The 25,243-nt window shown below is 65.3% G+C and overlaps 1 long non-coding RNA gene across 1 annotated transcript; it reads right to left on the reverse strand.

Moving 5' to 3' along the window:
- Positions 1-4,703: 4,703 nt before the first annotated feature.
- On the reverse strand, positions 4,704-24,694 carry LOC138062337 (uncharacterized). The gene is made up of 3 exons (XR_011136389.1): positions 24,320-24,694; positions 21,138-21,188; positions 4,704-5,253 (listed from the first exon to the last, which is right to left on the reverse strand). It is a non-coding gene; the product is annotated as an uncharacterized lncRNA (long non-coding RNA).
- Between the last annotated feature and the right edge of the window lie 549 nt (positions 24,695-25,243).

Genomic DNA, 25,243 nt, shown 5'->3' on the forward strand with positions numbered 1-25,243 from the left:
GATCATTTGCAGCACAAACGTGCTGGAAGGATAGTTGTTGAGGGGCAAGGCAGTCCCTTCTTCCTCCCGCTTATTCCTGCTCTAAAGCACTTGGCCTCCTCGCTGTGTGTACAGCACCTGCCACCGCGGTGCTCAGTCACCGGCCGTTAGGTGCAACTTTAGTAGAAATCTTAATAAATGACTAACTCAAGTTGGTCTTGCTAGATGATATACTCAGAGAAAGTCCTCTTGCTTTTGGCACGGAGCATCTCTTGCCTCTCTTGGGCCGGGGGGGGGAGAGGGGAGGGTATTGCCAGCCTGAGTGCATTTGCTAACTGCAGCTCCTGGGCCAAATCCTGACCATGCCAATGTGCACCCCTGGCAGTCCTCCCTTGGTGCTCCTCAGGGCAAATTTGGATGCCTTGTGCTTTGCCTGGGATTCACCGCAGCTGGGGCACGGCCCTGCCTTTAAATCCCGAGAAACCCGGACTGCACCCTGCAGCTGAGCTTGGTGGAGGTGGAGAGCAGCTCCCTGGGGGTGCAAAACTGCCCCCCTGTGTGGGATGCAGCCTGCTGCTCACCTCCTGCCCCGGCGAGCGGCTTTGGCTTTGCAGGCCTGCTGCGAGCCAGCGTGTCTGCAGGCTGGTCTGGGCAGGGGCAGGCACCGTGGTGCCCCTTGGGCAGCGCTTGTGGGTGTCTGGGGCTGGCCCACGGGGCAGCGGCAGGAGCAAAAGCAGCAGAATTGCAGCTTAAAGCAAAGCTGCGCGGCAGCGCCGCGGCCCTCTGCTCTTTGCCATGGAAACGAGTGTTGCTAAGGGATTGCCTAATAGGTAGTAAAATATTCTAAAATACAAGTTTGCATGGCACCGGGGTTAAACCTGTGCTCCTGGGGGGTGGGAGTGCTCCCGCCTGAGCCCTTGTGTAGCACCCCGTGCCTCAGTTTCCCTGCAGCATGGGCACCCGCTTCCTGGCAGCTGGTGGGCATGTTTGCTGGGTGATACTGAGTTAACCCTCTTCTTACAGGCAAGAGGAAAGGGGCTGGGGGACTAATCCGTGCGGGGACCCCCCTCTCACCTTGGACCTGGTGCTCGGTCTGCACCCCAGCCCTGTGCACCGCTGCCGTGCGATATTTATGGAGGCTGCAGTCACCTTCTCCCCTCAAAGCTGCTGCGTCTCAGCCAGCCCCCGTCTCTGCTCCTGGCTTCAGATAAAAAGCCCGGCTTGCCCCATGCCGCTTGCCAGGCTGGGAGAAGTTGGGATTTATTGCCGGGAGAGCGGCCGAGTGGCGGGCATGTTCTTGCTTTTCCCAGCTCTCGCAACGGGGAATACGGCTGGTGCGAGTTAGACACAAGGCGATCAGGAGCACGGCACGGAGGCTCGCTCCCTTCGGGGCGAGGGCATCCACTAACCCCCCCAAAGGGATGCTCCAGCCCGGGACTGGCTTTAGCTGCTTCTCCAAAAGAAAAACGCATCTTCAGCTGCCCTAAATCGCTGCAGAAGCTACGTTTCGCAGCTGCTTCGCTGGACTTTGTGGAGCCTTTTGGGAAACGCCGTAGGGAGCGATTCTGCGCAGGACGTGGGATGGATGAGCCGGGCGGGTCCTTTTCCAGCTTTGAGATCTTCCACTAACTCGGCGAGCTTGGAGCCCGTTAGACACCAGCCGATCTCGTGCGGCGAGCAGAGGGACCCACCAGCACCAGGCGCTTCTGTGCTGCTTTGGCACTTCCAGTTAATCAAACTGGAAGACGACGGGTGGAAATGCACCTGGGATGCTGCATATGTGAGCAAAGCTGCATGGAAAAACCTCCTTTTGGGCCATTTAACCCCCATCTTGAGGTGGCCAGGTGGGAAAGCAGCGGATTTAGCTGCTCTCGCCGCCCCTCTTGCAACCCGCTGCCTTTCCTACGTCGTCAGCTGCGGCGCGCAGAGCGGTGCTATCCGCCTGCAGAAACCCTGGGTGCTTGGTTACAGTTACGGGGGGCTCATTTTGTCCGGCGCCTCGTAGGCGCGTGGGCCCCCGCCTGCGGCAGTGGGTTTGCTTCTCCCCGGCCCGTAGCCCCGGGCCAGGCGCGCGGTGCCTGCGCCCCGTTGCTCTCTCCAGGCGCGATGCTGATTTTAACTTGCAATTGCCCTAAATTACGTTCAAGGGGGAAAAAATATAAGGGTTTATCCCTGTTCTTTCCGCCTGGGGATGGGAAGAAAGCTGTGAACGGCGGGAGGAGGCCGCGGCAGGGAGAGGCACGTGCAGGCGGCCGAGACAAAAGAAAGCATCTCCGCTCGGTGCTTTGTGTTATCTTTCCCTAGTGCTGACTTATTCCCCCCCCCCCCGCCGCCTTCCCCTGCTCTTTCCCTCCCTCTCTATCACCTTTTCTCTCTTTTTCTCCTCCTCGCTTGTCCTTTCTGGCTTATTCCCTCTTTCTTCTGCCACGTCGGGGGGCTGCAGGGACGAGGACCGCCGCCGCGGGCAGGACGTCCCCGAGAGCCGGGTGCTCTGCGCCTCCGGCACGGGCAGCGCTCGCGGGCCGGCGAGGCCAGCGGCTCCGAGGGGACACCAGCGGCAGCCGGCCCGACTCTCGTCCTCGGTCGCCGCCCCGAAACGCCGCCCCGCTTCTCGTTAGGGGCCGCGTCCCCGCCGCGGGTGCCTGCAGCCGCCGCTCGGGTGGCCGTAGCGGGAGCCCGGCTATGTAGGTCACTCGGTGGCTCGGAGGGAGCGTGGGGGCCTCCGACCCCGCCAGCGCGCCGGCACGGCCCCCTCCCTCCCCTGGGCACGCGTGCCAGGTTGCATTAAATGGCCGATGCCTTTTCCAGGCGCGGGAGCCCTTGGGGCAGAGCGGGGCCTCGCGCCCATCCCCGCCTCGTCGGGGCCCGCAGAGCCGCTGGGCGGCCGCGGCGAAGAATTGAAAAAAATCCCAAAATATTGCATAAAATACCCAGCGCCTGGGAACGGATTGGGGGGGGGGGGGCAACCCGTGCTCGGCAGCGGGGGCCAGGATGCGCCGGCTGCAGCGCGGTCCCGCGGGGCCGGGCGGCCCCTGCCCGGGGAGTTGGGCAGCCCGGCTGCAAGCCCTGCCGGGCCGCTGGCTGGGAGCGCCCGTCTCCTGCAGCCTGAGCCAACGGCGCTGAGCAGCAGCGGCGCTGGGCGCCGGTCCAGGCTGTTCGCTTGTTATTCCCAGGGTGCAGCCGAAACCCGGCTCGAGGCAACGCCGGGGCACGCCGGCGGGCAGAGGTCTTCCCCGCGTCCAGCCCCAAAACTGCCCCCGTCGCTTCCCCTCCTCCTGCCCGACGTATATAGGTGTCTAGTAGATAAGTGTGTGTGTACACATGTGCACACACTATATATATTTATATTTATAAAATCTAGGGTTTTTTTCTTTTTTGAAATGGAAAGCAGCCTGCCTGTACAATTAAAAGCTCTACCCTAAAAACGGCCCTATCGCAAACGTGAGGCTCTTTAACAGAAACTCATCTGAGTTTTCATCAGCCCCTTCTGAAAGTCCCTGGGGACTTTTCTGATGGACCCTCCCGGGTATTTCATGTTTCTTTCTTTTGCTTTAACTGAAAAAAGGGAAATATTTTCGTAAGAAAAATATATATGTATGTGTGTATATATATATATATTCCAGGGAATATTTTTTCCAGCTCAGTTCCCAATTTACAGGAATTTTCCAGCCTCTACAGCCATAATCCGGCTAGTGTGAACAAAGACCGAGCAGTTACAGGTTGGGATGACGGCACTGCAAAGCGCCGGGAAGCGGTCGAAGGGGAAAGGGGGGGACCCCGTGCGCGCCGCGGGGCTCGGCGCCGCCGCCGGCATCGCCGGGCAGCGGGGAGCCGCCGGCATCGCCGCGCCGAGCGTTTCATTAGGATGCGGGAGCGGCGCGCGGGGCGCAGCGGCCGGCGGCGGAGCGGGGCGAGAAGAAAGCCCGAAGAAAAGAGCCAACCTAACAGCGGCGGGCGAGGGCTTCATTACCATATTCAAATCTAATTAATTCGCCTTTTGCATAAAAAGGCCAGGCCGGGCGTGGGACCGGCCTCGCAGCTGGCGTCTCATGCTCAGCACCATTTTGGGGCCGCCGGCCATCTTAGCGCGCGGCGCCGAGCCGGCTCCGCCAGCGGCGCCGAGCATCTGCCGGGGGCGCGGGGCAGCGCCGGGCGCCCGGCCCCCTCCGTAATTCATATTGCATCGGGCGGGGAAGGGGGGGGGACGAGGGGGCGTTGCAAAGAGCCGAGGCCAAAGGGAGCGATGCAGCCGCGCCGCGGCGAGGGGGGCAGAGCAACGGGGCCGAGGGGGCAACTCGGCGGCCCCCGGGGGGGGGCCCGCTGCCACCTCCGAGAGCGTCGGCTCGCGGGGGGAGCGGGGCTGGGAGAGGTGAAAGCTGTTTCCCTCGTGTTTTGGACAGCTCCGCCGCGGCGGGAAGAGCCCCTCGGCTCCCCTCGACCGACTGCCCGGCACGCGCCCTCGGGCACAGAGCATCTCCCGAGCCCGTCCCTCTTCCCTGCTGCAGCCGCCCGCTGCGATGAAAACGTTACCCCCTGCAAAATGGGCTGCCTGGAGCTGCTGACAGTCACCTGGGGCCTAAATCCCATGTTTCCCACCCGGAAAAATATACCTGGGGGCTGGGAAAGGCGGTGGGTCTCGGGGGAGAGCTGCAATCCCAGCTGGGCTGAGGAGCGAGGACGTGGCAGACGCGGTTTAGCCATAGAAAAGGAGGTTTTGACTCCTATAAGCAGGATTTCGACTTTGATTTCAAAGAAACCAGGGTAAATAAGTTAGCTAAACAAAAGCTGTTATCCAATACGCCAATCTTTCCCTTTTGGGCAGAAATCTAAACATTTTCAAAGAGAAATAATAAAATGGGGATAAAAGCTTCTTGGCCCGAAACAATTAAGGAGAAAAAAGGGGTAAACGGTATCGGCGCGCCGCAGCCTGGCCCTCGCGGCCCCGGAGCCGAGGGCGCCCAAACTTACCGCGGCGGAGCGAGGCGGCGGGGCGGCGAGCGTCCCGGCGGCGGCAAAGCTGCGGTCCCGTCCTCGGCGGGCAGGGCTGCCGCGGGGCCGGCCATCCCAGCGCGGCGGCACGGCTCTGCCCCGGCGGCTCTCACGTCCCCGCTCCTCCGCTTGCTGCCGGCGGGGGGGCGGCGGGTCTCATCCCCCTTGCACCCGGGGGCTGCGCGCCGGGGTCTTGCCGTGCCCCGTCCCGGGCCGTGGCGGCCGCCGAGCCCCACGATCGGAGCAGGGTCGGGGTGGGGAGGGGGGGTTGCCCTCTGCAAAAGACTGAAGAGAGACTAAAATAAGGAGGTTGCAGAGCAACATGCTGCAAAGGCGAAGATGAAGCGGTGCACGGGTGCCGGGCAGGACGGCTGCCCGCGTTCGCACAGGGACCCGAAGCCCCATTTTCCCCAAGTGCTTTCCGCACAAGCAAAAGGCGAGCGATCCTGGAAAGAGGGGCTGCATCGCCGCCGTGCCCACGGGCAGGCGGGAAACGAGGCGCTGCCCTCGGATCCGGGCGCGGGGCCGCCCACCGGCGAGCCGTGCCCACAGCCCCGGATGCACGACGTGCCCGCGGGGCCAAGGGCAGGACGGAGGCCGCCCGGCGCCGCGCTCGGGCCCCGCTGCCGCCCGGCTCGCCCTGCCGGTGCCGCGCTCTTCCCGCCGCGCGAAGCCGCCTCCTCTCCAGCTAGCGGGGAAATCGCTGCTAATCAGCCTCACGCTGGACCCTGGTTTTTGCCCATCAAAACGTTTCCCTTTGTGAGATTAGATCGGAGGGGCGGAGGGAACGGGAAGGCGGCTTCAAAGGCTCCCTCATTACCCGGCGAGATGCAAGAGGTCTGGCGGGTCCCCCGCTCCCGCGGGCGGCCGAACGCCAGCCCTGCCGTCTTCCTGCCGCCTCCGGCCCTCCTCTCCCGGCTGCACGGCGGCTGACGCGGAAACGCTGCGCCGGGGCGGGCTGCGGGGAAAAGCACGATGAACGGGGGGCACGGGGCGAGAATGGGCCTTTATTTCCCAGGACGGCACAGCTTAGACGAGGAAAAGCTATTTGGAAATAGCTGTTTTGGAAAGCCACTGGTCACACCGCTGCTATTCAGCCCGATGGTTTTCCCGAGTCCAAAATGCTCCGTCTCCCCGGAGCCCCGGGCAGGAGCAAGGCCCAAGGGGCGGCCGGCCGGCTCTGGGCTCGGCCCCGTCTGAAACCCGCCCGTGTCCCCGCTCGGGCACAGGTGCCCTTCGGCCCGCTGGCTGGCGCCTGGGGACAAGCGGGAACGAGTCTCGCCGCCCGTTTTGCAGGTGGGGACCCGGTGGCAAGAGCAGGGAAAGCGGGGCAAAGCTTCGCAGGAGCCAGGGACGCGGGGACCGGCTATTCGCCGTTCCTCGCAGGGCACCAACGCGCACTTGCAATCACCTTAAATCCCAGAAAGGAGGATTTTCTCCCTTGCACACAAGTAAACTCTGGCGCTCGTTCCCGCAGGATGCTGGGGCTGGCAAACGACAAGGGGCCAAACCGCTCCCGAATGGCCCCTTCGCTCAGCCCCCGCCTGCCCGCGGCCGGGGCCGGGATGCCGCCCGAGGAGAAGCCTTGTCCTCCCCCTTCAGCCGCCTTTACCCTCCTAAAACCTGGGGGGGGGGGGGCCAGTCCGGTTTGGGGGTCCGGCGAGGGCTTTGCAGCGCCGTGCCCAGCGGGACCCGCTGCCCGGGGCCGGCACAGGCTCCAGCTCCATCCTTCGCATCCCTTCACTCCCTAAAACCGAAACTCGGCGCCTGCAACCCGCCTTGGCCACGGCGGGCAGAGGTTGCAGGGGGGGCTCTGCAGGGAGGGCAGCGCGGCGGCGGCAGCCCGGGGCCGGCGAGGGCAGGTCGGGCACCGCCGCCGCAGACGGGCTGCGGGCGCGGGGAGCCGGCTGGGGGCGGGGGGGGGGGAGAGAGCCCGGACGCCCACGGAGCCGGGGGGCTCGGGCACAATGTGCCCATTCACGGGGCCGCGCCGAGGGTCCCGGCCCTTCCTGCCCAGACACAATAGGGGCGGCCCCGGGCGCCGCCGGCGCGCATTGTCGCCGGCAGCCAGCCCCCCGCCCCTCCTTTCTGTCCCCCATCGGATAATGGAGCCGCTTTGTGCGCTCGCCCGGACGGCGACTTTGTTTGGGAGAAAGAAACCGTGTTGCTCTGTCAGGAGAGATCGGCCGAGAAAGAAGCGGGGAGGAGCGGCGGCCGGGCCGGGGCCGGGGCCGCCGAGCGCCGCCGGGCACCTCTGCCGCGCGGGCTGCGCGTGCCCTGCGTGCAGGCCTCGGCGCCCCGCCGGCCACACCGCGTTGGACCGGCCGGCCAAACCGCACCCCCCCCTCCAAAACCCCGCTTCCCCCTCTCCAGCCTGGTGCAAATCTGGGCTCGAAGGGAGCAGCAGGCAGGAGCGGCCGGGTCCCCTGCCCAGCCCAGCCACCCCGCGCCATGCCGTGCCGCGCCGGGCCCCGGTGCGCGCAGCCCCACGAAGCATCCGCGCCCCGCGAGCACCCTGGCCCTGCCGTTTCCCCGCTGGAGGCCGCCGGCGGCTGCTTTTCCTGCAGATCCCAGCGGCAAAAAAACCACGGGGAGACGGATTTATCCCATCGCATCGCTCTCCCCGTACGCAGGAAGCGAGCGGCGGCCGGGCTGCTGCCAGAGCCGCGAGCAGCAGGATTAATGGGGACTAAGCTTCAATTTAGACATCCCTAAGTGGATCGCGGTTCAGCCCAATTCCAGCGCGTCAGGAGGAAGGGGAACCCCGCGGCCGCCGGCGGGGCGACCGTCACAGCAGCGCCAGCTTCAGCCCCCTCCGCCGCCGGCGACTTTGGCCCGTGCAGTAATTATCCCATTGGGCAAGTAATACCCGGCAGGAGGCTTTCTTTTTTTTTTTTTTTTTTTTTTGCCCTCCCAGCAGCATGATGCCAACCGCTTCCCAGCCGCCTCCGGGTGTCCCAGCCGCCCGCATCCAGCCGCGTCTCCCCACTCCCCCGGCTTTGGCTTTATTTTTGGCGGCGTTAATGCTAAATCAGGCGCGCGGCCGGCGGCAGCACCAGGTTAGCGACGGAGCCGGGGGCCGTCCCCACCTGGCCCTGGCGTCCGAGGGGTGATTAAACACGGGGCTCCCAGCTGCCATACATTTTTAAATAAATGAATAATACATAGCGGGGGTGATAAATAAATAACGGCCGCACATTTGAACTTCGCCTCTGAGAAAAATCCTTTTAGTTCAAAAGGAGCGGGGCGCGGGGAACGGGGAGCCCATGCATTTTGAATGGGCTGCCACCGAGCGCCAGGGCTGGAAAAGGAGACGGGGGGAGGATGAAACCGGCCCGGGGGGGGGACGGACGAGGGTCCTCGGCGGGAGCAGGTGGGTGACAGCCGCAGCCGGAGCTGGTGCGAAGTCACACAAATTGTGACATAACGGGATGGGATGGGACGGGACGGGACAGGACGGGTGCACCAAGGGCAGGCAGCAGCTTCGGCACAGCCCATCCCGGGCACAGAGCGCTCAGCACCCCCTTTTCCCAGCTCCCCGGCCCCGCTGGCAGCCCCGCTCCCGGGGCGAGGAGGAGGAGGAGGAGGACGGTGGGAGCCGTGCCCGGAGGCCAAGCGCAGCCCAGAGAGGAAGGTGAGCGGCCCATGGGGCAGCCCAGGGCCCGGCCTCGCGCGCGTCCCTGCCGTGTGCGGCCGTGCACACGCGTGTGCCGGGGCGCTGGCGGCCCCGCCGGGCGTTTCATCCCTTCGCCGGGCCCAAGCGCCGCGGAGGCAACTTGAATTCTTTGAGCAAACTGCTCCCGCTCGCTTGCATGGCTAAGTGGGTATTGATTTATTAGGCTGTTAATTTAAGGCCGAATGCTTTAAAATGAACTCGCACACTGAGCCCAGGCACCAGAATAAACACTGCCTGATTTATTTGTTGCCTGGCCCTCGGCGGATGCCCGTCCTGGCTGCCGGGCCAGCAGCACGCGAGGCAGCTCGGGCGGCCTCGGTGGCCACGGGGCAGGTTTTCCAGCCGGAAACCTTGGCTCCGAGAGCCCCCGGCTTGGGAAAGGCCAGGAGAGGAGCATCGTCCTCACCCCCTGCCCCAGCTCTCCCAGCACGTCAATGCAGGGCCACAAGCCTCGAACACCTCCCTGCTCCGTGCCTCAGTTTCCCCACTTGCAACTGTCCCGTTTGGGGGAGCCCGTTCGGCAGCTTGCAACGGTTTGAGCCACCTCGTCCCGCACCACATTCAGGCTCTGCAAACTGCAGGTTTGCACCGGGGCTTTAATTTGGCTCCATAACGAGCCGGGTTTAGCCCCCAACGACTGACTGAACCTCGGCGGCCCTGCAAACGCAGCCGGACCAGAGCTCTGCCGGTGTAAATCAGGACGGCTCATAGGCATGGAGGAGATCTGGGGTGGGGGGGGAACATTCCCACCTGCCGGAGCTGGGCATCACCCCACTCGAAGCCAGCCTGCCGTCGGGTGCCGGGGGGACCCCACGGCCGCCCCCGGGGTGCAGGGAGGGCTGGGGATGGCCGGGCCCATAATGGGGCCGGTGGGGCAGACGGGGTGGCGGGGGGGGGGTGAAGGCAAGGGGACATTAGTGTCAGTGTGCGCGCCTTAAGCAAACCTGCGCCGGGGTGACGTGAATGAGGGCACAGCCTGTGTATATATTAGTGATGGGATGTGACCTCGCTGGGAGGGCTCCTTCCCTCGCTCTGCTCCTCTGGGCGTGGGAAAAAGGCCCGGGCTCTTTTCACAGCTGTTCTCGCGGCTGCACTGAGCTAATGGAGGGGCTGCCGGCTCCCCTCCTCCCCCTCCTTTGCCCTTTCAGCTCGGCAGCAAAACCCCCCCTTTCACACTCCCTTAAAAACACACCTCATTGTTCCCGCCTGGTTTGCATTGAAATGCCGCTCGCCCCCGTCTCCCGGAGCAGCCGGCCCCGCTCCCGGCCGCGCCGCGCGGGCACCGAAGCCGCCGCCGGCCCCGCGCGGGGCGGGCCGGGTGCGGGCACGCGTGTGCACGCGTGTGCGTGTGCCCGTGCATGCCCGTCCACAGCTTTACGCATCGCGGCTGAGCAGGATTTCTTCCCCCAAGGCCCACGCCGAGGGAAGGGGGCTGGCGGCGATGGGACGCTTGCAGGGGCCGAGGGCCCTTTCTGCTCCGCTCCCCCCCGGGAAACCAAACCCAGGTTCAGGCCCCCCCCCACCCTCCCAGTCTCTCCCTTTACCTAACAGCAAACCTGTGGGTTTCCAGCAAACTGTCTTCTAACTCAGTGGAAATCTGAGATTTATAGACAGCAATAAACAGCCTCGCTAGGAGCAGCCCTTGCCTGGTTTCCCGGAGAATTAGGGCAGAGAAAGTCCATGCTCCAGCTCCGGACGGGGCGGCCGGGGGCCGTGGAGCTGCTCGAAACGCAGCCGCGGGGGGAGCAGGGCTCGGCCTCGAGCCCCCTCGCAGCCGCCCGCGCAGCCCCGGCCGGCCAGCTTTGCCGCGAGCCTCGCCAAGGCCCGGCCCCAGAACGGCGCCAGCAGCGTGCTTTGCCTTAAAAAAATATATAAATACATTTGTTATGGTTGTGGGGAGAGGTATAAAGATTGCCCCCTCCGCAAAGGCTCCAAAACCGGAAGGCAAATGGAGAGAAACCTGCAGGTAGTGTTTTTGGATTTGATTTTTTTTCAAGCTACTAGCCTGCTATTTCGGGGGGGGAGAGAGGCCTGGGCGGCCTGCGGGCCGGGAGAGGACGCGCTGCCCTCGCCCCGCCGGCCGCGCGCGTCTCCCGCTGACCTTTCCCCACCGCGCTGACAGATCCTTTCCGACAAACGCGGGGCTCCCGCGCACCTTCAGTCCGCCGCGCTGTGCCTAGCGCGGGGACACCGCCGCGAGCAAGAGCCTGTCGCTGGGCATTAGCGGGAGAAGGTCTCCGCTCCTTCCGCATGAGCGCCAGCGCCCGGCTCCTCCCGGGGCTCCCGCGGTCCCCGTGCCGCCCGGCCGCCGCTGTCCCGGGAACGCCGGGAAAAGGGCGATGGAGCCGCCGGTGCTCGATGCAAACCTGCTCAGCAGCCGCGCGCCCCTCCGTTATCCTCCGCCAGGATGAGCCGACGCGCTTCGAAGTCAACATACGCGCGTGGGCGCGTGACCTACAGTCGGGGCGCTGCGGCGGCGCTGCCAGCGGGCTGGGACTCGGCCTTCCCCACCACCGCCGTCTCCCGGGCGTCCGTCGCTAGCGCTCCGCGGGACGGTTTGCCACGCGGGGCTCCTGCGTCGGGGGGATCTGGGGGCGCGGGGAAGGGGGAAAGTTTTTGGCGAATGCTGCCCCGGTGGCTGGGGACCGGTGCCGGGGCCGGGCGCGCGCCCCGCTCTGCTCGCCGCCTCTCTCGCTTCCCGATATTGCCCTTTCCCCAGGTGGTTTCGGCTTCTCCGCCCAGCGCAGCCATGGAGTTTCCATAGAAACATGAAGATATTAAACTGTAAATAATAATTTCTCCATAAAAAAAAAAAAAAACCACACGCGGCTTCGGCGCGTCGCATCGGGCTGTCAGCCCGGCGCACCGTCAACCCGCTCCCCGGCGGCGAGTCCTCCCTCCGCCGGCTCGGCCTCCGGCGCCGCAGCGGGGACGGGTGGGAAGCCGCTGCCTTCGGCCGTTCCTCCAGGGCTGGGCGGCCGGCGGGGCTGGGCGACGGGCCCAGGCGTCCGGGTGCCCCGGTCCGGTCCCCCCCCCCCAACCACACCGAGGACGCAGCGGCTGAGTGATACTCGTATCGCTCCCGCCACCTCCAGCGCCCGGTTCCTCCAAGTTGGAGGCTTCAGCCTGACATCGATAGAGATGAGCAGCGGCAGAGCAGGCTGGGCCTCCTCGGCCGGCTCGGGTGAATAAACGGGAGCTCTGCAGCGGCAGCGACACGCACCTGATTGGAAGGAATTGTTATTTACTGTTGCCTGTTCAATGGTTATTTTTAAATGGCCGAAAGTTAAACACATCAGCGTTTTTCATTTTCTCTTGCTCGGGGATATGTTTTTGTCTGGAGCTTTTACCCTTTCTATCTGTTTAAGTGATACTTTTTATCATAAACGACTTCTCTTCCTCCCTGCTATCAAGTACAAAGCCGAGTTGGAAAATCATCTACTTTTGCTCTCCGGCTGGCGAGCGGGAGGAGGGAGCAGCGCCGGGATCCGAGCGGCGAGAGGCCGCCGCAGCAGGGACCCCCTTCTCCAGGGGACGGAGGAGCCGGGCGTAACAGCGAAGCAGCCCCTGCCCCGGCGCCGGGGACGCGGGGCCGACGGCCGTGGCCGGGACCAGCCCGCCGAGCCCTGCCGGGGCCGAGCGCCGTCCCGCTGCCCCCAAACTAGCCGGGACGGGCGCCCGGCGAGCCGGCAGGATTATCCTCAGCGTAACATCCCCAGGGAACGAGATTGCAGCTTAAGGCCTAATGGAAAAGAGGCAAGAGATGGGATTAAAAAGGAAAATAATGACTGTTTCTTTAGGCAGGCTGGGGAAATGAGACGGGGATTAATGTCCTCTTTACTCCCAGACCCCAATCCCGCTGGGCGGTCCCGGACACACGGACGTCCGGGGCAGCCGGAGACTCCCGCTCACGGCATCGCTTCTCACCGCCGGGACCTGAAGGCTTTTACCCCAGGATGGACCGGGCTGACCTGTCTCGAGTCTAAATTGCTCCCATCCTGCCGACCGCCAGCCGGGCAGAGGGGCTCCCGGGCGCCGCGCGGCCCCGGGCTCGCACCCCGGCGCAGGACGAGCCCGCGCGCCGCCGCGACCGTCTCCACCTGCCTCTGCCCCGACGCGGCAACGCGAGAAACGAAAGAGATTTTGAAAATATTTTCCATCGCCGTTATTTCCCTCGCCCTGCACATTTGCCAGGAGAAATGATAAAATATTCTGAATGGAATAAAACACTGGAAATTAAAACTTCACTTGCAGAGGCACAAGCCCGAGAATAAACCCGAAAGGCTCCTTTCTCTCGCCTTGGGTTGCACACAGCGCGCTTTCCGATTGGCTGATTTCCTGGAATAGATTCAGTTGCTATGATACCAAGTTTGCTTTTAACGAACCCCAGAAAATTAATGGCATTCAGAAGATAAGTCCTTAAAGTGGAACCTATTTTAAGAAATTCTTTCTGAATGGTTTACAAGCAGTCGGCGGGGAAGAGAAAGCTTCCCGAACGCGGCAGCCCCCGAGCTCTGCCCCGGCTCTTCCTCTCCTGAAAGCCGGGGCATCAGGGGCCGTGAGATTATTATTTTTTTTTAATTTCGGGACAGACTCCTCAGTCCGGGACCGCGAGCAAAGAGGGCAGGATCCGAGCTGGGGCATCGGCTACCTGCACCCGTGCTTTGTGCCGTGCCGCAACGCACGTCCATCGCGCAGGTTGTCGCCGGAGCAGATGGCGTGGACGCTGCCCGTGTTCCCCGTCTTTCCCCTCCTTCCCGTGGGCCGGCCTCACTCCGGGAGCGCCCGGTGCCGAAACGCTTCTTCCACGAAAGAGCAGCTTCCACAGCCAAAGCCACGGAAAGTCATGCCCCAGCCCTCGCCGAAGTCGCAGGCCTGCTTGCCCAGCACCCAGGGCTGCAGGATTTACAAAGGCTGAGACTTTCCAAGGGATGGGAAAGGGTTCGGCATGGAAATCCTATTAATATTGAGCCCTGCTGCCCCCTTGGAGAAGTTCAGGGCAGCTGAGGCGGCAAGGGAAGACTTTCTTCTACCAAAAGGCTCCAAGTCCAACCCGGGGAAACGGATAAAGAAACCGGGAGCTTTAGCGGAGGCGGGAAGGTTGTGCCTGCAGAGCGAAGCGCAGCACCGCTCTCCCGCGCGCCCGTCGGGCTCGCCCCGCCGGAGGCCCTCGCAGCCCCGTGTCCTCGGCAGGGGCTAATTCGGGCAGCCGCGGGGCAAAGGCCGTGCCGGGGTGGGGGGCCGAGTACCCGTGCATGAAAGGCCGGCTAACGACACAGCTGGCCGCTTCCACTCCAGCTCGCGCCCGACAAAGGGGTCCCGGCCGCAGCGGCAGCCCCGCGGCCGCCGCGCGAGGCTCCAGACGGAAGGCTTTCACCCCGTCTCGGCTGCTCGTTCCCGCTAAAGCACATCCTCTCCCGTCCCAATCGCCGCCAGCCCCCTCGTGAACGGGGGCGGCGCGCGGGGGCTGCGGGGGAAGCGGCCGCCGGACGCCCGCGCGACGCTGCGGTGCACCTACGGCACCGACGGAGCCGGCGGCCGTCCCTGACGCCCTCGTGCGTTTCAGGAGAAAGCATCAAAAAGTTGAAGCCCCCGGAGCACATCCAGAGACGCGTAGGTCAGGCTGCCAGCCGCCTCCAGCCCAGCGATCGGCCGAGCCGAGGGCTGAACGCCGCGCCGCGCTGCCGCTGCCGGCACCCCGCCATGCCTGGATCCTGCATGGATGCACCCGGTGCAAGTCCTGCCTGCCCAGCGGGAGGTCCAAACCGGGCAGGCCCAGGGGTGAAGGATCAGTGCCAGGGCTCACGGGCTCCTGGGACGAGGCATCTGCCAGTCTCGCTGCCCGAAGAAATCAGGGAGTCGTAGTGAGTGAGAAAGGTGCAGCCTTTCCTCTCCCACCCCAAAACATGCCTCGCTCCTCCAGCTCCGCGAGCTCCAGCAGCCAGTTGCAATAGGAGGAGCAGCCGCATGCAGAGCTAAACTCTGGCCAGGCTGCGCAGGGCAGGGGGGGCTCACGGGGTGCGAGATCGGGGCGGGCTGGTTATCTACCTCACGTTTGGAGCGGCTGCTTTTTGCCTTCTCTCCACTTGGCAACAAACCAGCTAGGAAATAGATGCATCAAATAACCGAGCAGCGAACGGGGAGAGTGAAAGTGCCTGAATGCAACCGCTCTGCAAGGGCGGCCGAGCACGAGGGAGGGTGCTGAGCCCCCTGCCTGCCTCCCCGGCGAGAGGGGTGGATATTTCTGCGCGGTTGGGGCCGACCTCAAACGCTTCAAGCACATGCAGGACCCGGCATGCCAACCAGCCTGACACTGGGGGCCGTGGGGCTCGGCAGAGCCTTCCCCCCTTCCCTGCTGCCAGCAGCCTCGCTCAAAGCCAGCCCCCTCACCGCTCCCAAGCGGAGCACGGGCCAAAACCACGCGCCTGAATATTCCTATACCCCTTCTCACCTCCCGCAAACTTGCCAGAAATAGCTAGCTAATGCTCAGCATTTGCTGTCACCGCTCGCAGCCTTCCCCTCACTTCCATCCTCGGTCCTCTGGGGCTGATGGAGCGCGGCCCTGCACGCCGAGCTGCCGCAGCGCCAAGGGCAGCGTGGCCCGGCCACGGCCCGGCCCCAGGAAACCCCCTCGCCGGGGCCGGGGCCGTCGCGCAGCAGGGCGAGAACAAGCTCGCCGCGCCGACGCGCGCCGTGCACAAAGCACCCCAGCCGGCGTGCAACGCCAGCAAGGGCGAAGCAGGACAAACCGCAACGTCCGTCGTGCGGGAGAGAGAGCGGGGAAGGAACGGCGCAGCTGGAGCTGGGCTCCCAAATCCACCTCTCCTAAGACCAACGCTGCAACGTCTCTGCAGATGCAGAATAACTGACTGGCCACAGTGATTTATTCCTCTTCCCTAGTAGATAAACCAGCCCCAGAAATGGGTTTGCGCTAAATTATAATTTGCATGTGGTAATATATTTAAGCAACTTTCCTTCTACTTTGTTATAAACAGTGTTTCTGGGGGTTATTTTTAAGCTGGCCCCGTTTCATTTATCCCTAGCACAGCCAGCAGAGCCACGCTTCATTGGCAATGTGAAAATTAAAACCACTGCAGAAAAATAAAAAATTAAGAAAATAAAAGGTGCTGGGTTTGTAGCTAGCCTGAGGAGCCCCGGGTTTGAATAGAAATAATCACCTAAGCACAGACACTAGCTCTGGGCCTCAATAAAAATGATTAAATACAAAACCCCACTGAAATTTCCACTCAACAGACACGGCGCGTTTCGCTTTCAATCGCTCTCCCTTTGTAAAGGTGCATGCACCTCTGCTAGAAAGCGGCCAGCAATTTTGGGGAGGCCAGTGGCTGCTGAGCCCCCTCTCCCCGCCGGGAGGGCAGAGCTCTCTGATGGTGGAAAGTCCCGGAGAATAGCGAGTCGGTTTTTACATTCGGTTCTCTAGCTTTATGATATCACATACACTCATACAGCTAGATAACCAAAGAGAAAAACCAACCCAGTTCTTTAAAAACGGGCCTTGGTCACCCCACGCACAGCACGCCCGGGGGGCATCGCTCTCTGTGTGTACCCAGCCCAGCGCAAACCAAGCACCGACCGCTCGAGCCCCGCCGAGGGACGGCCGCCTTTCGCCTCTCCTCGCCGCGTCACAGATAATAATTAAGAAGCCCCCAACATTTTCAGCGGGAGAGCAGGAATCGGCGCTTCCTGACCCGGCGCGTTGGGATGCCGGTAGCGCACCGGCCCGGCGCTCGCGCACCGAACGCACGCCGCACCCCAGCACCTAAGGCAACACCTTCGCAGCCCTGCGCCGGGGCAGGATGCTCCACCAGGAGCCGTCCCTGCGGCTGGTCCCTGCTTCCCAGCCACCTGCCTCCTTCCCAGCCCCAAATTCACCCCCAGACCCTCGCCAGGCCCTGCTCCCACTTTTGTAATTACTGTAAATTACTGGCACGGAAATGCTGACTCATGAGACTCGCTGATGAAGGGAAGAGCTCAGCGGAAAGGGCCCTGCGGGGTTTCCAAGGCGCCTCCGCTCTGCCCTCCTCTTCCTCCTCTTCCTCCCACAGCCCGGCTCTGCAGAGCCTGGAGAACCGGGCCCTGCTCGCTACCTCCAGCCCCACAACCCCGGTGGGTGGGGTGGGGGGGGAATCCCTAAACCCAGGGGGACCCTGACCCTGCATCATCTTGGGACCCGCTAGACCCAAGAGGGACCCGCACCCCCGGGGCGGGGGGGGAACCCCAATACCCAGGGAAACCTGCACCTCCAGCGGGGAACCCCATAGCCGGGGGGAACCTGCACCGCCGGGGGGGGCCAGGACCCCTCACCCAGGGCACCCCATCGCCTCCTGCACTCGCAGCAGCAGCCCGGCCAGGGGTGCCCCAAGCCTGGGCTGCGCCAGGGGGACAGTCCCGGGCTCGGGGGCAGCTCCCCAGGCCGGGGGGCGGGGGGGGAGTCTCCAGCCGTGCGGGGAGCATCGCGGCGCACCTGCCCCCGGTGGGGCAAAGCTCCCCCCGGGGCCCAAAAGGGGAGCAGGGAGAGGAAGGGGGGGGTACCGGGGAGAGGGGCCGGGCAGGGGTCCGGGCGGTACCTGCTCGCTCCGCTGCGGCCAGTAGCTGCCCGCAATCGCCGTCGGCTGCGGGTCGCCGCGTCCTTCCGAGCCTGGCCGGGTGGGGAAGGGGCTGGGCCGGGGCGGCGGGGGGAAGCCCCAGCCCCGCTCCCCGGCGCCGCCGGGACCCGCCGCTAAAGTTAAAGCAGAGGCGGCGGCGGAGGGCGGGCGGCGAAGGCGGGGGCAGGGCCGGGGCGGCCGGCGGGGACAAAGCCCGAGCCGCGACACTGGGACAGCCCGGGCCGGGCGGTGGGGCCGGGGCAGGGGTCACCCCCAACCCCCCCTCCGCCCCCCCTCGCCGAGGGCAGTGCCATTCGCCACGGCCGCCGCCGCCCCCGGGGGCCGGCCCGGCCAAGGCCCCTTTCCCAGGGTCGCAGCCTCCCGGCTGGCCAGCCCCGCCGGCCCCCCCGCCCCAGCCCGGCTACGGCCGGCCCGCCCCGTCGGGGAGGTGGCGGTGGCCCGGGGCTAACCCCGGCGGGCAGGGCTATGGCGGAACCATCCGCCCCCCCGCCCCCTCCCCCGGCCCCGGATCTGCCCCGGGGAGGCTGGAGCTTAAACCCGACGTGCTTGAAGCAGGGAAGGGCTGGGCCGAGGCGCTAGGCTCGGCGGGGTCGGGGGGAAAGGCCGGCCCGGCTGGGGCGGGGGGAATGGGGAGGCGGGGGCGGCCGGACCCTCCCGTCGAGGCTGCCCGGTTGCCGCCCCCGTTGGCGGGCTCCGTTTGCAAAAGGAAAAATTTGCACCAGATCATAAGTAAAAGCAGGCACGACCCTCACCTCCGGCAGAAGCAGGGCCGGGGCTGGAGGGCGCAGGACCCCCCCGACGGGTCCGGCCTCGTCTCTGCCCTCCGGCCGGGGAGAGACGCCTGGGGCTCGGCAGAGCCCGGGGTAGAGGGGGACCTGGGCTCGGGGGGTGCCGAGGGCCGCCCCGGGGCGCAGCGCCGAGGTGCCCGGCTCCACGTCCCCCCCGTGCGGCCGGCCCTGCCCGGCGCTCCGGGACCCGCTCCCCGCTCCCCGCTCCCGGCGCGGCGGGGCAGCCCCGGCCGCCCGCCCCGGTGGCACCGACCTGGGGCCGAAAAGGACTTGCAGGAGGGGAAGCGACCTTTCCCCGGCCCCCCGAAACGCCGTACGCTGGAAACGGTGCGGGATGGAAATGCAACGCGGAGCACAGCGGTGACCCGCCGTGTGCACACGCACTGTGGTGCACACACGCTCTGGTGCACAGGGGCCACGCAGGCACACACTCAGAGGTGTGCACGCTCTGGTGCGCTCCTGCTGGTGTGCACACACCCCCCGAGGCAGGCACAGGACCTGGTGTGCGCGTACGGGAGCCCGTACCCTGAGGCGTGCACGGCGGTGCACACACGCTCTGGTGTGCGCGCACTGGGGCGTGCAAACACACACACACACATCCTGGTACACGCACAGCGCCGCACAGGCACCAGTGCACACCCGCCCGTGTACACACACACACGCATGCACACACACACACACGGCAGGACAATTTGGCTCTCCCCAGCCTCCTGCATCCTCCCGGCTCCGCAGCTCTGCCCCCTCGCCGGCCCCACTAGGCCGGCGGGGGCCCCCCGGTGACCGCCGAGTCGCACCTCGCTCCAGAGAAACCACGGGAAACGAAACCAACAAGCGGTCCGGGCACCGCACCGGCCCCGGCCGCCCTCACGGTCACCGACAGCCGCCGGGGCCGGCTCCGACCTCCTCCTTCCCTGGGCTCGCCCCACTCCGGGGAGGAGGAGCCTCCTGCCCACGGCCCCCGGGCTCCCCCGGCCCCGGGACCCCGGGGCAGACCATCACCCTTGTACCCTGGCTGTGGGCACCCACTCAGTGTGCAAGCACCCACCCATCGCCCCAGACGGTCGGGCAGCGCTGGGAGCAGGTCGCAGCGGGCGGCGGGGCCCAGCTCCCGCTTAGAGCGCTCGGTATTTTGGGGAAGGACGGGAGAGCCAACGGCGCACGGCACCGTCCCAGCCACCTCTGCCCCCACTCGCCTTTATAAATACAAATATCATGTTTGGAGGGGGGAGCGGAAGCCATGCGGGGCCAACCCGTAAGTACCGGAGACCCCCGGGGGCAGCGGGGACCCCCGGGGGGGGAGGCGACGGGAAGAGCCGCCGCCCCGGCCGGGCCCGGCGCTCTCCGTGGTGCTGAACCGGGAGCGGCCGCCGCGCCCCGGCCCGGCCCGGCCCTGGCCCGGCCCCGACGGTCGCACCGGGCCGGGCCGACCGGGCTTGTGCCTCCTTGTCCCTTCCCTTTGCAAGCCGCCAGCCATTATTATTATTATTATCATTATCATCATTATTATTATTATTGCGATTCTTGTCGCCCAGGTGTAGGGCAAACAGTTCTGAACGTGGAGATTTTGGTGTCAAGGTAGCGGTTTATCTAATTAGCAGATTGTCCCCCCACGAACGCCTTCTCCTCCCCCCCCCCTCACCCCAGAGAGCCGCTGCCGCCGCGGGGTGCCCCGGGGGTCGAGGACGGCCTGTGCACACGGACACCCCGAGCCGCCACCGTTACCTCCGCAGTCAACGCCGGGCTCCGAAATGTCCCTGCTGAAAACGGCTGGGGACGTGGCCGTATGTGGCCCTGGGAGGCCGGGGGCGAATGAGAAGGGGCGGCGACAGGGACACCCCCTCGGCCGTGCCTCGCGGCCCCGGGCCGGGCGGGCCGGGCTCGGCCCCGCTCGTGTCCACACTGCCCGGCGGCGGCGAGGCCGGGCGGGCCCGGGGGGCCGCCGCCTCCCGCTGCCTTTCACCGTCCCGCCGAGTTTCGTTTGCGAAACGCTCCTTTCCACGGAGGGCTCGGCGCGGTCCTTCCCGAAATGCTAAAACCCCCAACAACGACCTTCGCCCCAGAGCTGCGCCGGAGCAACGAAAGGGACCCACGGAGCGGCTCTGCCACCCGGGAGTGCCCTGGGGACCCGCAGGAAGGGTCCCCGGAGCAGCGCTTGGGGGAGCCGGCGGGGACAGGGCGCAGCATCCGCGCTGGTCTCGCTCCTTCCCCGGGAGCCGGCCCGGGAGCCGCCGCGCAGGGCCCGGGCGGGCCGCTGCGGCCCGGTTCGGCCCCGCCGGGTCCCCCGCCACCTCGGCCCCGGCAGCCGGAGGGCAGCCCAGCCCCGCTGCCCTCGGCGAACGGCTCCTTGAGCCCGAGGAGCCCCGCGGTGGCCCCGAGGCCGGGAGGAGAAGCTCGGCAATGCTGGCACGGAGAGGGAGGCCGCCCCACGCGTGTCCGCGGCGGGGGCCTCACGGGGCCCGGCCGGCCCCGCTCTTCCCCGGCACTTACCCGAGTCGTCGCCCGCCTCCATCCCTCGCTCGGAGGCAGCGCTCCGGCCCCGGCGCCTCTCTCCCCAGCTCTTTCCCTCGCCTACACCCTCGTGTGAATCAAATACCTTCACTACAGCAGCCATGTTGGGCTCCGGTGCGAGCACGGCGCTCGCCGCAGGAGCCGCCGGCCGCCTCGGCGGGGGCGGCAGCGCCGGGAGCCGGCGCCTCGGGTCGGGGCTGCGGGTGCCCGGCGGGGGGAGCCGGGTCCCCGGGCCCCGCTCGGTGCCGCCGCAGTGGCCCCCGCCCAGCCTGCCCTCCCCGCAGCCCATCCCGGCACACTTGGCACGTCGCGCCGGGGCGATCTGAAGGCGCGGGGGGCTCCTGTGCTCCCGGTGCGAGCTGCCAGCCCGGCTCCCCGCCACCCCGGCAACTTCCCACCGTTCCCGCTAATGCCAGAAATTGCAGCTGCGGGCAGGTTTCGCAGCCCGGCACCTGCACCGCGGCCGGCGCAGCGTCCTTCCTCGCCGCTGTAAATAACACACACCGGGTAACCGGGACCGGGCACGTCTCAGGGCTGCATTGGACAAGAGCAATGAAATTCCGCAATTACCTTCTCGTCAGACCTGCAAATCCCTCGGAAGCGCTCCTCACCCGAGCTCACCTGCGGAGGAAAAGAGAGAGAGAAAAATCTCTGTAACGCGAAGCAGCCAACACGACGGCAATCGCTCCAACTTGGAGCAACTTTCACGGCGAGGCTGGCAGCGCTGTAAGGGGGCGGGCGGTGCCGGTGCCCCGGCCGCGGGCAGTGCCCGGGGAAGGGCTGCAGCCGCTTCCCGGCCATCCGCGGCCGTTACCGCCTGCCTGCACCGGGCAGGGCATCCGCTCCCCGGACCAGCCCCCACCCAGCCGAGCGGGCAGAGCCGGGCCTCGACCCTTCCCAGAGGGCAAACCGGGGACACGGCCGGAGAAATAGAGGCAGCCCCGGCAATCCTGGCGTAGGGGCAACCCCACATCCAGGGGTATTTTCGTATGTGTGTGTGTGTGTGCCGGGGCGGGGGGGATGCGAGCGGCGGCAGCGCGGGGCCTGCAGCCCCCGGGGTGACCGGACTCCCCGCTCTCGCCCGGCTCCGGGGCGGCGGGGAGCCGGGGCCCGGCACCGAGTCGCCCTCCCACCGCCGCTCCGGGCCACCCCGCTTCCGCCCTCCCCGGTGCCCCGGGAACCGGAGCTGCCCCGGCCGCGGCCCCGGAGCGAGCCGGCAGCCGCCGCCTCCCCGAGCCGCGGAGCTGCGCGCCCGCCGGGGCTCCCCGCCCGGCCACCTACCCCTCGGAAGCTGATTTTCAACATGCTTTTTTTCCAGGAGAGATTTATCTATTTTTTTCCTTTCTTTTTCTTTTTTCTATCTATCTTCTTCTTTTTTTTTTCCCGCCCCATTTTTGCGGTTTGATTCCAATGTTGTCGCCGGGAATTATTTGCATTTAAAATGCAACGACTCGTTCCTTGCACATCGCTTCGCAGATCAATTGAATCAGTACCAGCGGATTGAGAGAGCAGCGGGAAGGGGGGCTAGATCCCGAGGAAAAGGGGGTGCAAAGCCCGAGCAGAATTTGCCCAAACTGCTACCAGCTTGGAAATATCGATGTGTACGAAAACTAAAGGTTTAACAGACCTTCGAATTTGTTTTATTTCCGTAGTTGTTGTCACCCAAAGATGTTGTGGCAACAAAGACTGGGAGGGTATTTGACGTTCATATTTTTGGCCTGTTCCCGTGCAGAAATATTCTTCCTAAATCCTGCACACGCTTTGTAAAGATTGATCTCTCTAAAGGCAATAATAGCCTGCCTTGGAAAGTGCTTAGAAAGAAAATCTGATTTTATATTTATCCGCCTAGGATATCGCTCCTAAGCCCGTCGAAGGGCACGCACAGCACTTCCTGCAACTAATACCGAGGAGGGTGACTGGAAATCAGACAACAAAACCACTCCAACCCGAACTGGGGGCCAAATGCTTTCCTCGACGCACGGCAGATATTTTTCTGTGCGGTAAAACAACGGTGCGGAAATCCCCGCCGTGCTCGCTCGGGCAGAGGCAGGCGCTTTAGCACAAGAACAACCCGTGTTACTTTTTTAGAAAATTTTTTTTTTCCAGAGTAACCGAAATCAGCCCTTTTGTGACGGGGAAAATATCCTAGATTTCCGCGGCTAGGAACACAGCCTCGGAGCACGGATGGCATTTCCTCGAGGGTCAGAAGGGGCTAGAAAAGACGCGCACACAAAATAACGAACCGGCGACCCCCTCATCCCCGTGCAGCTTCAAATCCCCTCGCCTCCAGGTTCCTAAGCCCCTTTCCCCCCAAAATAAAAACATATCTGCACAACAGCAACTTCGCTCCAAAGCCGGCTCCGCGGTGGTGCGCCTCGGGAGCCCCTTACCTCCGGCAGCGGCACCGGGCAGGGCCGTCCGTCCCGGGAACCCCGGGCTATAAACCCCGGGTCGCTTTTGTAAGTTTGCCAGAGTTTCCCCCGGCTCTCCCCTTTTGTGTCCCATTGCCATCTAGAGGCCCTGATTAATTAATTTCACACTGTAGCCCCGGAGAAAATTTTCCCACAAACAAGTGGCCGGGAAGACATGTAGCCCCAAAGAAAAGGAGTCAACATCAAGTTCAACAGCATGCGGGAAGGCGATTTCCATAACAATCGCGTCTGAGCGAGCAGAAGTGCTCCCGGCGAGGGGGCCGGCGGCAGCCCCTGCGCACACAGCCGCCCGCGCTTTCCCAGGCTCCCTAACAATCACACACTGTTTGTCTTACAGATGCCAACGTTTGGGCATGGAGGTTGCCTTATGATAACAGAAATAATGAACAGGGCTGGGGAAGGGGGGCTAGGAAGAGCTGAGGAGAGGGGGGAAATGAAGCACTTGGGGCAGGAGCGGCGGGGGGTGGGGGAGAAACAGGGGGAAAAAGGGAGAGATACAAAGCGGCCCCGGCGCACCGGGACACGCCGGGCTGCGCGGCCCCGCCGCCGCCCCGGCACCGACCTGTTGAGCCCCAACGGGAGCCCCCGGGCCGGGCAGGGCCCGCGGCGGAGGCGGCCGGGACGCCGCAGCGCCCAGCCCGGCGGAGCTGCCCGGGCTCGGCTTTACCCCCGAAGCGGGGACTTTCTGCGGGGCAAGGCGCGGCGGGGAAGCAGGGGACGGAGCCGGGCTAGGGGGGGACGGAGCCGGGCTAGGGGGGGACTTTGCCCAAGTTTGGTGCGACACCCTCCCCCCCCGCCCCGGCGCCACGCGTTTTCCCACAGCCCCCGGGGAGCGGGGGGTCCCTGGGCCGGGCAGCGGGGGCCGGAGCCCGGGGTGGCCGAGGCGGTGGTGGACGTGTCCTGCAACCCAAGCAGCTGGGCTCCGCCGGGCATTGTCCCCACGGAGCCCGTGGCCATTGTTCCCGGCGCTGCGGGAGCCGGAGGAAGGGCAGCTTTCCACGCCTCGGGCCCCTCCTCGCCCCCACCCCGACACTCGCACCGGGCTGGCCGAACTGCAGCCTTTAATCCCGGAAAAAAATGAAATAAAATGACAAAATAACCACCACCCCCGAAAAGCCCAGGTGAGGGGAGGCTCGGCCTCCCCCCTTCCTCCCCCCCCGCGGACTTCCTCCAACTTGGGAGAACTGGCCGGGGGGAGCGGCCGGGCCGCCGGGGAGGGGGCGGCTGCCGGTGCCCGGCTCCCGGCGCCCCCGGCCGGGGAGTTCATTGCAGGGCAGGGAGAGGGAAGCGGAGACGAAAGGGGAGTTGGGGGGTATTTACCTCCCTCCGCACATCTGCATCCTTACTGATTTAGCGACAGCGTGCGCCGAGAGCCGCCGGGCACCGGCACCGGCACCCTCCCGGGGCGGGGGCTGGGGCAAGCGGCACCGGGCAGGAGGCGGAACCGAGAGAAATCCACCCGGGGAGCCGATGCGGAGCGGGAGAGCCGGGCTGCGGCTCCCGGAGAGCGCTGCCAGGAGCAGGGCTGTGGGAAGCGGAGCCCCCGCGATCACGTTGCCTTTACGTGGGGTTAAATAGATACGTCTGCTCGGGGCTTTAACGGGAGGCACCTCCGGCCCGGGGAGCCGGGCAGCCCCGACCCCCGCGGCGGCGGCGGCCGGGCCCCCTGGGGGCGGCGATACTGCCCAAACATCCATTTTGTCCCTTTTGGAAATGGAGATGGGAGAGAGGAGGGAAAACGCTCTTTTTTTTTTTTTTTTCCTTTCTCCATATTTTACTACGTAAGGCATGACGTCCTCGCGTCGGGAGCAGGATAGGTTAGCCCTGCGCTGGTGGTAATGCATGGGGTTTGGGGGGGGCGAGGGAGGCGGTGGCGACTCTGGGAGAAAACCTAAAAATAACGGGGATTTTATTAAAAAAAAATAACCGTGACCCCGCTGGGTGCAGTCCCGCAGGGGCAGCGGGAGGCAGGGCCGGGGGGGCCGGATCCGGATCCGCCAAGCGGCTCCGCCGGGCTCCGAGCGGTGCGGGACCGTCAGGGCTCGGGCACCCGCCGGGACCGGGGGGGCCAGATCCGGAGCGGGCTGGGGCTGGCGCAGCCGCTGCGGCAGGAGGACGCTGGCAGCGCTGCGACGAGGCTCCGCCGTGCCAGCTTCACCCCGGTGCACCGGGAGCGCCGTGCCGCAGGCGTGCCCGGGCCCAGAGCTGCTCCCGAGCCTGTGCCGGATTTTTCCTCTATCTGTG

This window comes from Struthio camelus, chromosome 26 (genome assembly GCF_040807025.1).
Source record: "Struthio camelus isolate bStrCam1 chromosome 26, bStrCam1.hap1, whole genome shotgun sequence".
NCBI lineage: Eukaryota > Metazoa > Chordata > Aves > Struthioniformes > Struthionidae > Struthio > Struthio camelus.